Below are 15,463 nucleotides of genomic sequence, written 5' to 3'. Positions count from 1 at the left end.
ATTTTCTAATTACGATGAAAATTGAACAATTTTTGGAATCGTAATTTCAGAGGAAGGCAGAGTATTTTAATTGAACATTTGTATGTAAAACATACATGTGATAAATAGGCCATGAGATTCATTGTAACAGTTCGGTATCGAGCTAATATTGTATTCGTAAGAGAAAATAGTACAACGATGTAATGATAAATCAGAATTTTAAAGATTTAGACGCGCGATTAGACGACGAAACTTGTGAATCGAATGATCTTTGATTCCAAGGGATTCGAAGAAAAGTAGAAAATTCTAAAAGTTTATATAAGATTCTCTATATGTATAAAATTCTCCCAAAACTTGTGATTCTATTTTCTAAAAAATTTTATTCTTCGAGAAGCGTTCTTAGAAGGAATCTAGGAAAGCTAAAAAATTTTAGATAACATTTTCTATACAAAATCCTATCAGATCACATTTGCTCTCAAAAATCTTATTTCTTAAAAACATACATATACATACAAATACCTTCTCTTATTCCTACACTTACCTCCCCTTTCTCTCCTATCACCTCTGTTCATTACACAAAATATTCATCCCCTTCGAAGGTCTATTCACGAAATGTCCAAAAAAAAAAAAGAAAATCAACATGTCTAAATCATGTTCAATTTGTCAGTCTCAATAACGACCATTAACCTAATTATCCGTACGAAGATCACTTCCATCCCGTGCAAAAAAACATTATCCCATCCGTTTCCATGGACTCCGGTGACTTTGGAGAAGATCAGCCGGGAAAAAACCAAGGAAGGAAGACGGATGAGCGAAGATCGCGGCGCGATTATCCGGAAGGGATAAGGGTGACCACGGCGGGTAACTGATCCCTAAACGTTCGGAGAAGAAACGAGCGGAACGTTTCGAGGCCATACCCATGGATCTCTGTAACGTATCGCGGCGGCATCGAGCGATTTAAAGAGAGAAACGAGCGTGCCAGTTTAAAAATGTTTCCACGGTGAAGCAGTACGTTTCCTACGGTCGTTCTGCCACTGAAACGCGACCCTGTGTACCTAGTGTTCTATACGAAGGGGTTTACACCATGGTGAGCATGCCTCAAGCACGTCGAGCTTCCGCGAGAATTTTTACAACCGCCACGAAACCCTTACGACGTTGCTTGATTCTGCCGAATAATTACTTCGCAGGTTTTTGAATTTTGCAGTAACTCTTTCGCAAGAATAATTGGCCAGTGTTACCGAGAGACAGAGTTATCGGGGTTGTTCTTCAGCCTTCGCGTTTCTTTCCTTTGCTTGGAAGACTGAAAAAGCGGAGTGGATCTAGGGGATGAAAAAAGTATGCTTCTTTTCTTTGAAGGAAGATGCTATACTTTGAAGGAAGATATACACTATACGAGACTCATGTCGTAATATCGAGGAGCTAGTTTGTACTGCTAAATGAGAAGAAAAAGTTACATGGGAAATCGATACAATATATTCGAATAACGTCGGTTGTTTCTTGGAAATTTTGAAGGAAGAAAATAGAAAAAGTATTGGAGTGTGTTATTGTTGATAGCATTGAGCAATACCAGGCTACAAGGTTTTACGTTTCATCTTTGCTTGGAATTGCTTTGCTTGAAATTTTAGGAACGACAGCTTCCATACCATTAGCACGTCCCTTGGTTCCTCTTTGCGGCTGGACAATTGTGTCACAGTATTCTGAATATTAAAGCAACAAGAACAATTTCTCGTTTCGCAAGAATAATTGGAGAGCGTCACAGGGACAGAGTTATTGGGGTTGTTCTTTAGACTTCGTACTTTTTTTCTTTGTTCGGAATGTTGAGAGCGAAACGGATCTAGGGGATGGTAGAAGTATGCTTCATTTCTTGGAAAGAAGATATAAATACGAGGCTATTGTTTCGTGTTTCCCTTCTTAGGTTTCACGTTGTAAATTTTGGAAAATTAACACTGCAATTACCAAATCTATCGATATAACAAATTCTTGCAATTCTAACAAATATTTGTCACAATTGGTATATTGATGTTTCTGTTATATATAGACATATTTATTTTAATTCATATCATTTGAATGACAATGATTCATACACGTGTAAAATATTTAATTACATGTTGGAGGGAATTGAAATGTTGAGAATGTTGAATTGCAGATAGATTTTAATTACCTTATAGTGTATTTAAGAAAATAGTTTTTGGTAATGTATAGACGGTTGAAATATACAGACAGCTTCGATTTAAACATGTTTGAGAGATGTTTGTGAGGGAAGTTTGCAAAGTGAAACAAGTATTTGGGTTGGACAGAGGATGTATAATTAGAAAAGTGATTTTAGTAACGAATTAGGTCGCTGGGATTTCAGTAATGGAGATTTCGTCTCAGGAAAATGCTGTTAAGAGTGGCTTTCGGTGATTTTGAGATTGACGAATTGTTTTCGTTTTTATTTCGAAGCAATTGTTGAAAATGTTCTCTTACAAATTATTCATAACTAATTGAAAATTTTCTATTTTAAATAGATATACCGAGTGTCATTGAAGTTGTGAAATTTGACATGACAACACGAAGGATACTAAAAAAGGATACATTTTTATAATGATACCTTGTTTATCTCCATCAGACGACGACGATGTAAATTTTCATTCTTCAGAATAAATTTGATATCCGATACTAAAAAAGTGAAACTTAATACGCGCGAAGAACCGATGAGAAGTAAGAAAATACCTTTTTATAAACCCTTAATTATTCTTCCAAAGGTATTAAGGTGATTGAATTTCTCACAAAAAATCTATACTAAGAAAAAAAGTCTAACTCGATAACACAATAAACGAGAAATGTGTATAATCTACTACGAAGGAGAGTATTTAATTAAAAAAATAATCTTCATCTATCGTATCTTCAGTTTGTACCATAAACCCAGTAAATAGTATAAATTTATCATCGAGATTATGCTTGTGCATCACGAATTCATTAATAATATTACAATCGCGCGGGTATAATAATAATAATAATAATAATAATAATAATAATAATAACAATAACAATCACTGTGATTTCTGAAACTACTAACGTGCTGACGTATATTGTGGTAACATAAGTAGCTCACCATGAAATTACATTGTAATCTCATATGATGGCAAAATCGATAGTATTAGCGCTTGTGTTTCGTTAATTACCACACTTGATGAACGTCGATGAATGAAAATTAGTTGAAAAATATTTCTTTCTTACAAACTAGGTCCTTTAGATGATTATGTACAATGATCTATGTATGTACACATTAAGTTGTATTTGAATTTGACCAAGACGAATATACAAACTAAATTTTGCGATTGGAGTTGCACATGAATTAAATTTTGGAATTGAAATTGAATTTGACAAATTCAATTTTCTAATTAAAATCGATATTAATGACGAACTGATAATTAGAAGCACCACTTTCTCTATCGTTTCACGTAGAATTCCGCGGAATTTTTCAGAAGAATCGAAACTGCAATTAATTAATCTTTAAAAATGAAAATTATAATCCTAATACTTTTAAAAAATACCGTAAAACGTACAAAAAAGTTCATTTTATCTAAAAAGCACGATATTCCTTCTACCTTATAGCCTTGAGTATAGATACGATGATTGTAAAGAATAAAATTTGTTGCACATCTTTTTCATCTGTAATTTCATAGCTAGAACACGTTTTTTCTTATTCTTCAAACAAATGTGTACAAAAAATATTTTATCTAAGAAAACGCAGGACGCTTCAAAGTTTATAGCGTGCGTGTAGATATGATGATCGTAAAGAATAAAATGACTGCGGACCTTTTCACTTGTAATTTCATAGCTAAGAGACGTTCTAGCAAAGGCGTCTGGATACTTTTGGACGGTAGTGTACGTAAAGCTGCGGTAGGATTTTGCGTCTCTATTCGAAGCGTAAAATCGTCCAGCGGTGCATTTTTACGCCGCCCCCGTAATTTCTCGTCCTTCCACCGACACTTTCCTTCTACTTTCTTATTGTTGGTCCCGGCGTCGCAGCGACGTTTCGCTAACGTTGCTTCGAGTTACCGTTTTGTTCATTGCTTTACGAGAAGTACATATATAAGACGTTTCGCGGTTACAATAGAGACGTTCGCAACGTGATGGTTTATTCCCAGCTTTTGGATTCAAACGCAACACAAAGTATACAATTTCCTATTTTATTGGGAAGCGAGGTCGTTCTTTATTGAATTTTCGATGCAATTATGTATCTTGTTGTATCAATTGTAGTATTTGCTGATCTTTATAACACTATGTTTAGAACATACTTTTTGATACGATGAATTTAATTTAGTTAGTTTTACGTTTAAGGACTTGTTTCTTTTTTATAGTATCTTTCCTTATATTTTTGTACACTTGGAAATATTTGGCGTTTGATTGGAGTTTGAGGACTATGAAGTTTTATTCGAGATTTCAGATTTTTTAACGTAGAATTTTATTTTAACTTCTGAATATTTCACAGATTCGACGGTATTTTAATCTAGAATTCTACGTTCTACTTTCGCAGAAATATATCTTACACTATGACGAAAGTTTGTACCGTAGGTTGGAAGATTTTTTGGTTCAGTGAACTCGGAAGGGAAATTCATAATATTTTCATTCTCATTTCTTGGGAAGCGAGATAGTTATTCTAATAGTTTATCCCAAATGATGGAGGTGTTTCGTATTTAGAAAATGAACTCGGAGTGCTTTTATTATGAAATACGAAATTCTAGAATTTCTAAACTTCAATAAAAATATCCTATACCGATAACTCATTCTTTTCTATACTCTATAATAAAAATTTTAACAAATAATACCAGGTTTTCTCTTTCAAAAAATTCCCAAATCAAGCAATTCTTTAAATACGAAAGTAAAATGCCAAATTTCAAACATCATTCGTTATCCAAATTCCAGTAATCGTATATTTCGTTTGCCCTAGAAAACTTTTTATTCTCCACTTATCGCATCGAAATTCGCGTATTAAACTTCGAAAAGTGACTTTAATTCCACGTACTGGCATATTTGAAAAATATGAAGCGCACCTTTCGTATCCACGTTAGTTGCTGCGTTTCCCGGTAAAATCTACCCTCGTCAATCCTCCCTGGAAGCAGGAAGTTCCGCAACTTTTCGCTCAGTTGGTTTTCCTCGCGCCAGACCGTCGTCCCCTTCGAATTTCAAGCGTGAAATACGTCTAAGAGGTCAGCCCTTAGGACAGCCGGTGACACAATTTACGACGTCGACCCTTTAAAAATGATTTTCTCATCGCATCAGAGTCACATGGCGGTGCAGCCTGTTTCTATAGCAATGAAGTTTCGGTCGAAAGCTTGGCAAATACAGGATATTAAAAAGCGCGGTAAGCGATATTTAGCGGATTGAATACCATAATTGTGCAGGTCAAAATTTTAAGAATTTCGATTCAATCACATATTTAAAAAAAAAGAGACAGAAATTTAACTTTTACTTTCTGAAGTTATAGTTAGTTTTACTTTCTGAAGAATATTTGTTGCAATGGCTCGCAGGAAATATTCGAACATCATTTGCATGCTAATTAATTACAGATTCACGTACAAAATACAATCAAATTCAACTACGAGAATATTATACTGTGAAAATAAAATGTATAAAATCCGATGTATAAAACGCTTTACCGGAGAATAAGGAGGCTAATAATTTTTGTAACCACGGTATAACTTCAGAAAGTAAAGGTTTCCAACGTTTAGTGCAAAATAGGTAAAAATAGGCGACGTACAGTGTGAAAAGCTTTAGTATGCCACTGGATTAAACTTTCGTGAACGGATTATAATTAAAGAACGCGTGTCTGTCTGTTTCGTCGACGTTGCAAAAACGATGATTCTTCTCCTGTTGGAAAGCTTGCGTCGCGTTTGCAGATAATTATACGTCGTAAAGCGCCTTACGAGCGTTTCGTGTCTGTCGTTAATTTGTTAGGTCGACATCGTAAAAGTCGCCATAATTAATAAGCTGTCTATACGAGCCTGTAAATGTGCTTCGTCTGTTTTATGGTAATCGCAATATGTAATGATACAGGTTATGGCTACTATTAATCAATTTATGATGGCAACACGTCTTGTCTGGATTGGGATACGGGTAATAATATCGGTAGTAACACCTTTATGATACCTTTCTTCGATAAGTTCTAGATTCTTTATAAGCAGTCGCTGTTAGTTAATAAAATTTTAGAAGCTTCTAAGAGCTTACTAAGAGATTTGATTAATTCTGAATTTCTAAATAATTCTTCCCCTCTCTGATAGTCAAATTTCATTTGCAAATTCTCTTTCTTCCACAGTTTTATCTTTCACAACATGTTTAATCAAACCTGAACGAGATAAACGATTACAATTATAAGAACCGATAATAATTTCTTAGCTGTTCAATTTAGAGCTTTTCTATTCTTTATACTCACGAACAACTGCTATATTACATCATAAAGATTCGTCCATTGAGTCGAATTTAGAACAACCCTTTAATTGTATTATAGAATCTCGACCTAAAATTTTTCAATTTATCCTTATCTCTCACATTACACAGATCTTATAGATAATTCTCTCTGTCTTCCTTACATCTTTGTCGTACCAATTCTCCGTTCAAAAACACGTCAGTCAAATCCGAATTGCAGCACAATTACATTTTATACTTCTGATCGAAGATATCCGAACGTAGAACCTTATCTTTCCCTGTTTTATTGTACAATCGCAGATAATCATTTCTTTCCTGGTATCACGTCTATCTTCTACGATATCTCCATTTAAAAACACGCCGATTAAATCCGAATCGGAACGATTCTCTCAGTCATACCGCATACTGTCAATAACTTAGCTTTCTATGGCTTACAATTACAGATAACACTTTCTTTCTCACAACACGTACAACAGCTTCTTTCTATAAGATCTCTGCTTAGAAACAGGTCGTTCAATTATATCGTCTCTCAACTATGTCGAAAATTTCCAATTATAGAACCTTGTCTAGGCTGCGAATATTTACGCAAAGTTATATTCTTACCAAGTTGATTAAGAAACTAAAACTTAAACAAAAGTTTGCTTCACGTAAGGTAAACGTTACAACTCTTTACTCTGTGCTTTACTCTTCATGTCTGATACGTTTTCTCGCTCTGCACTCTTCTTCACGCGCACTCTGTTAATCTTCGCATGCGCAAATTCTTCATAAACGCACAAAATTCCGCGATCTACAAACCACATTCTACGATCGCCAAATGACCTTCTTTCTCGTTTCGCCGCATCTTGCTTCCACAAGATTTCTATTCAAAATCGCGTCGATCAAGTTGCGGATCGTAGGAACCTCGTCGATCTCCCATTACCGTGTCACCATCGCCTGCGAAATCGAAGATCCTCTCGCTGCTTTTCTCTCAATCGCGTCCAGCGTTCGGTCCTTTCTCCACGTTCCCCGGTTTCTCGCCTCCCGGTGACGGGGCAAGTATTACTCGGTGAACGAAAGGCGGTGGCGAAGTGGAGGAGAAGAGCGGGGCGGCGGTGTAGAAAAATGGAGAGAAAGAACGAAGGAAAAGGGGACGCTCGACTCTTTTGGCGCGCGGAATCTCGCACAACTCGAAAATGAATGGCACTTCAATCCTCGGCCCAGGACGAGGGGTCAGGCGACGCGGTGGAAGCGGCGACGGCACCGGTGTCTCCATTGTAAAATGATACAAAGAAGAAGGACAAAAAAGCAGAAAGAACGAAACACAGAGGGAATCGGGAGCGAGTGTTGGAAACGCGCGCGCGGGACAGGAGACGGAAGTAAAGACAGCGTACAGGTTGTGAAAGGGCGGACAGAGACGGAGAGAGTAGGAGAGAGGGCAAACACGAGTGTCGCGTGTCTGTTCAAACACGTCCCTGTTCCCTGGTTCCTCTTTCAGCCTCTTGCGCCAACCCATCCTCCCCCGCCTTTCCGCCCTCTTCGCGTGGAGCGCGCGAGTACGAGGGACCAAGTCGAGAGCGACACTCCAGCTTCATTGCATAATACATACACGGCACACCGAGAGTTACCCTGAACGTACGCAAAGCTCGTGCGCGTTTTCCTCGCGCTTTGATACGTCGGAGACCAGCCCACACAGAAATCAGACACCGCGGTACGATTCGGCGCCAGAGAATCCGCCACTTCCGGACGATCGTTTGTTAGGAATTTTCGTGGTGAGCGCGGATTGGAGTAGGTGATGGATGGCTATGTTTTGATACTGTGGATCGTTACTTCTTCATTGATTCCATAACGAGTTATAGAGCTTCCATTTCATGTTCTTTATCGCTTCGTTCTCTTGTTCTAATTTAACGCGATGCAATGACAACAGGATGATAATAGAAAGATAAATATAGTAATACTTTTGTAATATCGTAAAGTAGTTTGAACTAGAGATCGGTTGAAAATAGAAAAAACCGTGTACGTCGTCCTTTTATGGTTCGTTTACATTTAAGAGCGCCTATGTGACTAAAGTCACCTAGTTCTTACATAGGTATGAGAAAAACAATAGACAACGTTAGATCAAAAGGACGGTTTCGTGTTTCAAGGTGGGACGACCGAAAGGTCAGAGTGTGCAAGTCGAAAAGTGTGTGTGTTGCGAGAGTCAGAGCTAATCGAGTCGTCGAAGAGTAGAGTCGTTAGAGTCAATCGAGACACCGAAGAGTAGAGTCGAGTTGTTAGAGAGAGAGAGAGAGAGAGAGAGAGATTCGTTGTGACGAGAGTGGCCAAAAACTGTAAATCACATTTAATATCAGTTAAACAAATATCGTTTCTGTCCAATTTATATTTGTATATTCAATTTAATATTACTAAATTGTAAGCAATCGGAAAAAAATTTATATCTTTATTTTCCGATATTATACTTTATTTACCTTATGGCGAGTTTACAATGATATAAAAGTAGCTGATAAACTACTGTATCGTCTATTCTGTTAACGACCAAAGATATTACTTGGTGTTAAGAAAGAATGAAAAATAACGGGAAAAAGAAACGAGATACTAAACGAAACGTAACTGTTTTGGTGTTAGGTTATGTAGGTTATGTATGTTATTTTGGTTATGTAGGTTAGGTTAAGTGGTGTAGGTAATAACCGAATAACTTTTGGAATAATTTCAAAGTCGCTCCCTTTTGTTGTAATTTCTTTGTCACATGGGATGAGAAGCATCTAAGAGACAGGAAGCTGTTCGAACGAGTAACATAATCTGCTTTTTTCGAATGAGATTTAGAAGAAACATTTTAAGCAATTGACTCGGAATTTTTGTTGAATGATCGTAGAAAGAAAATTATATGGAACTATAAATCAGCGAGTCTCTTCGTTTCTATCTCGTACTATCTTCACAAATAAATCCAGTAAAAGAGCAAAATAATCCCGCGTTGATTTATAACTTGAGACAATTTCTGTCATTTAATCTTATTGCTTTACTTAAGTGTTCTAATTTATAATGTTGCTGAATGAACGAAAGTAAAATTCTACAAACACAATTAATATCTCTGCCATGAAATACGACCAAAGAAAATCGTTTTGAAGCTACAATAAAACGTCAAATATAAATTACGAAGAACCTCGGCGAGACATAAATTCCTGCAGTATCACAGGATGGTTCGACCGATTCGTTCGTTCGTTCGTTCGTAAACTCGATTGACCGAAACGTGATTTCAGCCTGTGGTAATTGCATTACGCCCTATTCGCCGGAAGTACCACCCCTGGACGACTGCCTTTCGTTGCTCTTAATTTCTAAAACGATTTTCCACTTTTATTTTCTCCCTTCTTCGTCGTTTCGCTTATCGATCGTTGTATATCTTAACCTTCGTTCAGATTCGGCAAGTTTTCTAAATTCCAATATCGTAGCAATATCTCAACAAAAATGTTAAATTCACAAGTAACATATTATTTTCAATTCTAACGTGCAATTTATTTTGGAGTTTGATTAATTGACGATTACGATATTCTGATTTTATTAAGAAACAACTCGTGACATATTATATATTAAAGCAATTTTATTGATTGAAGCGAGCAACTGATTTCTGCAATTTGATAAACAATTATTCTGTACGTTTCTATCGGAAACATTACGCTTTTTCTAACTAGTTAAACGAGTTACGTTTACAAATAGTTAGAATCTGTGTCGTGAGGGAAAAAAATGTTTGCAGTGGCTGGACAATAGTCGTGGAGAGTAGAAAAAAGGAAGAAATTCGCGATAGGCATTGTTCCCCTAATGACTCGGTTTTCGCGGTTTTCTTTCGCGTGCGCGTCGTCTCATCTTGCTGTTTCGTCGCTCGAAATTTTTAACAGCGAAATCCTTTTGCCCATTGCAACGCCGCGAATAATTAACGAGCGTGCTTTGTCGCCGAAAGAATTGCTCGGAAATCGCTTAGGCGTGGCAAACAGTCCCGTTATCAAATTGAAGAGAAGATCTTGGTTCGTTGAATAGATTACGGTATTTGTTTTCTATTTTTGCTTTTTTAATTACATTGGAAGAAGAATTGATAGATTTTTTTGGTATTCAGGGAATTTTGATTTTTTAAGGTTTCATTTGTAGCATAAATTTTATCTAATAAATCTTATCGACGTGATACTTTAATAATAGTACAAGTTGACAAATTTTAAAACAAATGGATGAAAATTAGAATAATTGTTATTTGACATTAGTAAAATATCAAACATAATTCTTGTCACTTAAAGAGTCGTTTAGAAATTTCATGTAATGAAATGTAAAGTAACTTAAGACGAGGAATAAACGAAGTTTCCGTTGTAATACTGTAGTTTTATTATTATATTCGTTAACTTAAAACATTCTTAACGTTACACTCATTTGCTGTGGCGGAACTACCATGAGCGAAGTAGCATAAGTAGAGCAAAGCTGCGCCGAGTTCAGGTAGTCGTGGCTCGATGCTCACGCGAGACGGAACTCCTCACATTTGTTATAATTATCGTTCCAATATACTTTGCGTTACCTGGTTTAAACCTTCGCCACACATTCATTCAATTACCGTAATAATACCAATTCGTCCTTTCTAACCATAATTAAAAATAACATAGTACGCATTAAAAATACTAAAAATAATATTTCACGTGTTTCTCCTTAACAAAATCAGACTATTGTAATTATCGATTAATCAAATTCCTAAATAAATCGCACGTTGAAATTAGAGATAACATATTGAGTGTTAAAAATAATGAAAGTAATATTTCACACATTCCTCTCCAACAAAATCAGAATATGTATTATAATTATCAATTAACGAAATTTCTAAACAAATTGCAGATTAGAATTAAGAATAATATATCGTCTATTGAAACTAATAAAAATGATATTTCGCAGGGTGATCTCTCCAGTAAAATCAGAATGTTATAATTCCTAATTAATCGAATTATTAAACGAATTAATCCGATAGATAATTCAAAGAAGAAGGACGATGATATTTAACAAAATGTCTTCACAAATACATTTTAATAACGCGATTGTCAAGGTTCAGCGGGCAAAAGTAAGTTCTCTAAGAGATTACAAGAGAAGTTAAGACCGCCTTTCTCTGGTCTATTCGCTTCGACAAAAGTAAAAATCAAGAATCGAGCGACCGAGCCAGTAAAGGAGACGGTCTTTTGTTTCTAATCAAGGAATTACACCGAGTTGGAGCAATCGCTTCGTTCAGGGCCAATGTCGTTGAACATTCCATCGATTTAATTCCGCCTTGTTCCTGTTCCACGCTACCATCTTCGCCGCATTCCTTAAAGGAACGAACAAGGAAACGCGAATTACATAAACGTCATCCCGCCATTAATCCAGCAAACCATCGAATCACATTAAATCTTAGAGTTCTGTCGTTCCTTTACGAGAGTTTTGTGGTTGGATCGTTGCAGGGTAATTATGAATAATTCGATTTAAAGGCTGTTACAAAAATATTCGATGTTTTAAAAAATAGACCGTGAAAAAATAAATCAATGATCGTTCAGATCTAAGTAATTTTAAATAAACTTTATAGATATTTTATTTAAATATTAACTACATTTAACTATATTAATATTTCAACATTTTACTATAAAACATCTAATTAACATCGATAGTATTAGTTAAATATTAGAGAAGCTTTTAAGCGGTTGAATTTAGGCAGTATGTGTGATAATATTTTATTGAAATTCAATAGATTATAAAATATTTCAAATATGCGACGTGTTATTTGAACTTGAGTAAAATTCTGATATTTAATTCGACGCTTTCGATATGAAGCATTTCCGATCAACTAAGTGCCATGATACTTTATATATGCTGTTTAAAAATTATACTTAAGACCATTTTAACATTTTCATAAAACACAGGTTCAAACAAATGCAGGCTGTCTCACTTGAAATTACACACGAAATTCACAGCGAGAAATGTTCGAATGGAAACCGAATGGTTTCGAAGAGATTGACTTGATCGCACATTGATTTAAAAAATCACAGTCGATCTTCATAACAACGACAACAATCGTACAAGCTGGTAATTTCAAACAAGGCACCCTGTATACATATGCATTTCAAAAAGCAATAATATAAGAACAAAGGTATGGAGCGTCTAAAGGAGAAAACAAAATTACAAGCTCGGATCCATCCAACATATCCGCTTTCAGTGAGTAGCAACAATATCAATCACATTACGGTAACTCACACTTCCATTCAGTGTTTCATCCCTCGATAACAATCGCGATAATCTGATCATGAAACGCACACACCCTCCGACCATGCAATTCTCCAGGGACTAAACTCGTTCGCAAAATAGACACGTTAAGGTCAGCTCACATGGAAGTATCATTAAAGTTCGTCCAATACGAAGGTACAAAGAGAGTTTCTAAAGGTTTCTTCTTAGTTTCCCATTGCACACGAGGGTATCATAAGCTAACAGACTGTCGTAATCGGCATTTGTTCGCATATCGTGACACCAACGCCTTACTGTAAGTTCTCTGTGCTTTTGAAATGAGGAATGGTGTGCAATAGTGATAGTACTAATTTGTAAATTTATATTATCGTAATTTTGTATTATGTAAATTTATTTATTATATATAGATATATAATAAATTTGTAAATTTAACTAATCGCATTTCATTTCTATTTTGTTATAACATAGCAGTTGGTGATAGCTTGAAGTATCATAAACATGGAACAACTTCAAAATTTTTATTTCCAGTATTAATCGAGCTTTTTTAGACGGTAAAGTGAATCCTGTTTTTTATGATTTCTTAAAATTCACTATTCGAATGCACATCTGGTTTTGAAGAGTCGAATGTTTTAATTTTGTAAATATGTTCATCGATAGGAAACGTAAGCGTGAATAACAGTGAATCCCAAGGTAAATTTATAATAATAATATTTGAAAGCGTTCAATTTGTAAAAATATTACATTTTGTCACGTTATGGAAATATCCCCTTTCTAATATTTACAAGTGGCTATATACGTGTAGTAAAATTTCTTTTATTAATTAGACACAATTAAACGTCACTGAATAACTAACGCAACCCATAACAACACGAAAGAATAAAAATTATATGACAGCGAGTTAATTAAAACTACCCAGTACGCTTACGAATCTACTGTCTCTTCGAAAACGAATTTTCAAATAAAAAAATCTTATTCTACACTTCCAAAACATCTTCGTATACGAATCTTCTTTACAAAAAGAATTCATTTCCCCAAAATCTACTTTCTTACACTACAGTTGATAATCCAGTATACTATTAACATTAATTGGTCGCACATAATACTTTCATATTGTTTAAATAACTAAATAAGAACACCATAATCACCAGTAAGCAACAATAGTAGATTTTCGAATAGAATATCGATAAAAGGGGTTTACTAAGAACAGCGAACATTCAGTAGAGAAGCTAGCCACGATGTTCTTACTACTTTTATCTATTTCCGTGCCTGGTTTAGACCTCCTCCCACTTCGTTTTGCCTTTTAATCTGCTGCAATCTGCGGCGGTTCCGCTCGCGGAATTTTCAAACGTTCCTCGACACGGATTTGCATTAGCGTAGTTTGTATCCCGTTGAAGGCGAAATCGGATATTAAGTCTTGAGAGAATAGGGAAGAGATAAAGGCCCAGTGAGAGAAAAAGAGAGGAAGAGAGAGTTTTCGACGGTCTCCCGAGAATCGAGATTATGAGCTGCTCTCTGGTTTCTTGGTAAGAGGACGATTTGACGCGTTGGAATAATTTTCGGAAGGATTTCAAGAGCTTTTGATAGATCTTCAAATGGAAATGGAATTGAAAAGGTGAAGGGTTGAGCTTCGTTCTTGGAAAGTGCTTCGAATTATTTCTTTTGGTTTTAAAGTAGTTCGAATAAAACTTTTAACGCAGTTTTATTTAAGCTATTAAAGTTTAGCATTGTATTAACGGGACATTTCATTCGCGATTGTTCTTTCAATTACTTTATACCGATGAATTTATAACAAAAAGTATCTTCAACAATATCTTTCGCGTCACTATTTCTTCTGTAACTTAAATGATTCGATTTTCTGATGTTTGAAGAAGTTGTAACAGCTCTATATAGAATTAATTAAAAACTCTTGATAAAACTAAATATGCAAGTCAAGTTATTTATATTTTTCGATAATATCGTTCACGAAACTTTTATCCTTTTGTTGTCCAGTTTTTAGTGATGTTAATAAATATTCAGCACGAGAGTGATAATTATTTTGCTCGTTAAATGAGACAGAGAAATTAAGTAAAAAGATATTTCAAGTTTACTTTACGAGGAAATCTAGACCACAGAGTCAGAAAACGATAGAACTTCATCTACTATCCACAAGAGTGTACTTTGTTCCATCAACAAGATTACTTCCTAACAAGTACTCGGTTTAAGCCAATTTGTTTAAGTACCTTCACGGCTAGTAGCGTCAGCTTTAGTGTAGATATAGACGTAGGATGTATAAGTATAGTGATTTTAACACCGGTCTGCCGTGAGTGGATTTCGAGCGTTCATGTCGCTGCATAAATTTGACGAAAAACATAATGAACGTTTATACGAAATTTATAGTAGGTACAGTTATTTATTCAATGTGATTAATATGTAATACCTAATTTAAACATTTTACTGACAGTTTATTATTTTTCGAGACTATTATATTATATTATATTTATTTTTCGAGAATAATTGAAACTAAATCAATATTTTAATATTCTCTATCTCTAATATATATAATATATATATATATATATATTATATATATTCTCTATTATTATATATATATTATATATATATATATATGTATATATATATTCTCTAAATTTAAAATTTTAATAGTTCTACAAATATTTCAATCTTTATTACGATGTCATAAGACTTTATTAATTTATCACCAAAGAAATTAAACTAAAATTTAATTAAAAGTTAAATTTGTAAATTCACCTTAAATTAAGAAAGTAACGTAGGATCGTCATATGTCAGACACAGAGGAGTTGAGGTCAACGTACTCTGAAGAAGCAGCGAAGGAACGTGTCTAAATAGGCAAAATCAAACTTGTCGA

Source organism: Bombus vosnesenskii, unplaced genomic scaffold (assembly GCF_011952255.1).
Source record: "Bombus vosnesenskii isolate JDL3184/JDL3185 unplaced genomic scaffold, Bvos_JDL3184-5_v1.1 scf7180000014105, whole genome shotgun sequence".
Taxonomy (NCBI): domain Eukaryota; kingdom Metazoa; phylum Arthropoda; class Insecta; order Hymenoptera; family Apidae; genus Bombus; species Bombus vosnesenskii.
The sequence above is the reverse complement of the archived record's forward strand: the minus strand, read 5'-3'. Positions refer to the sequence as shown.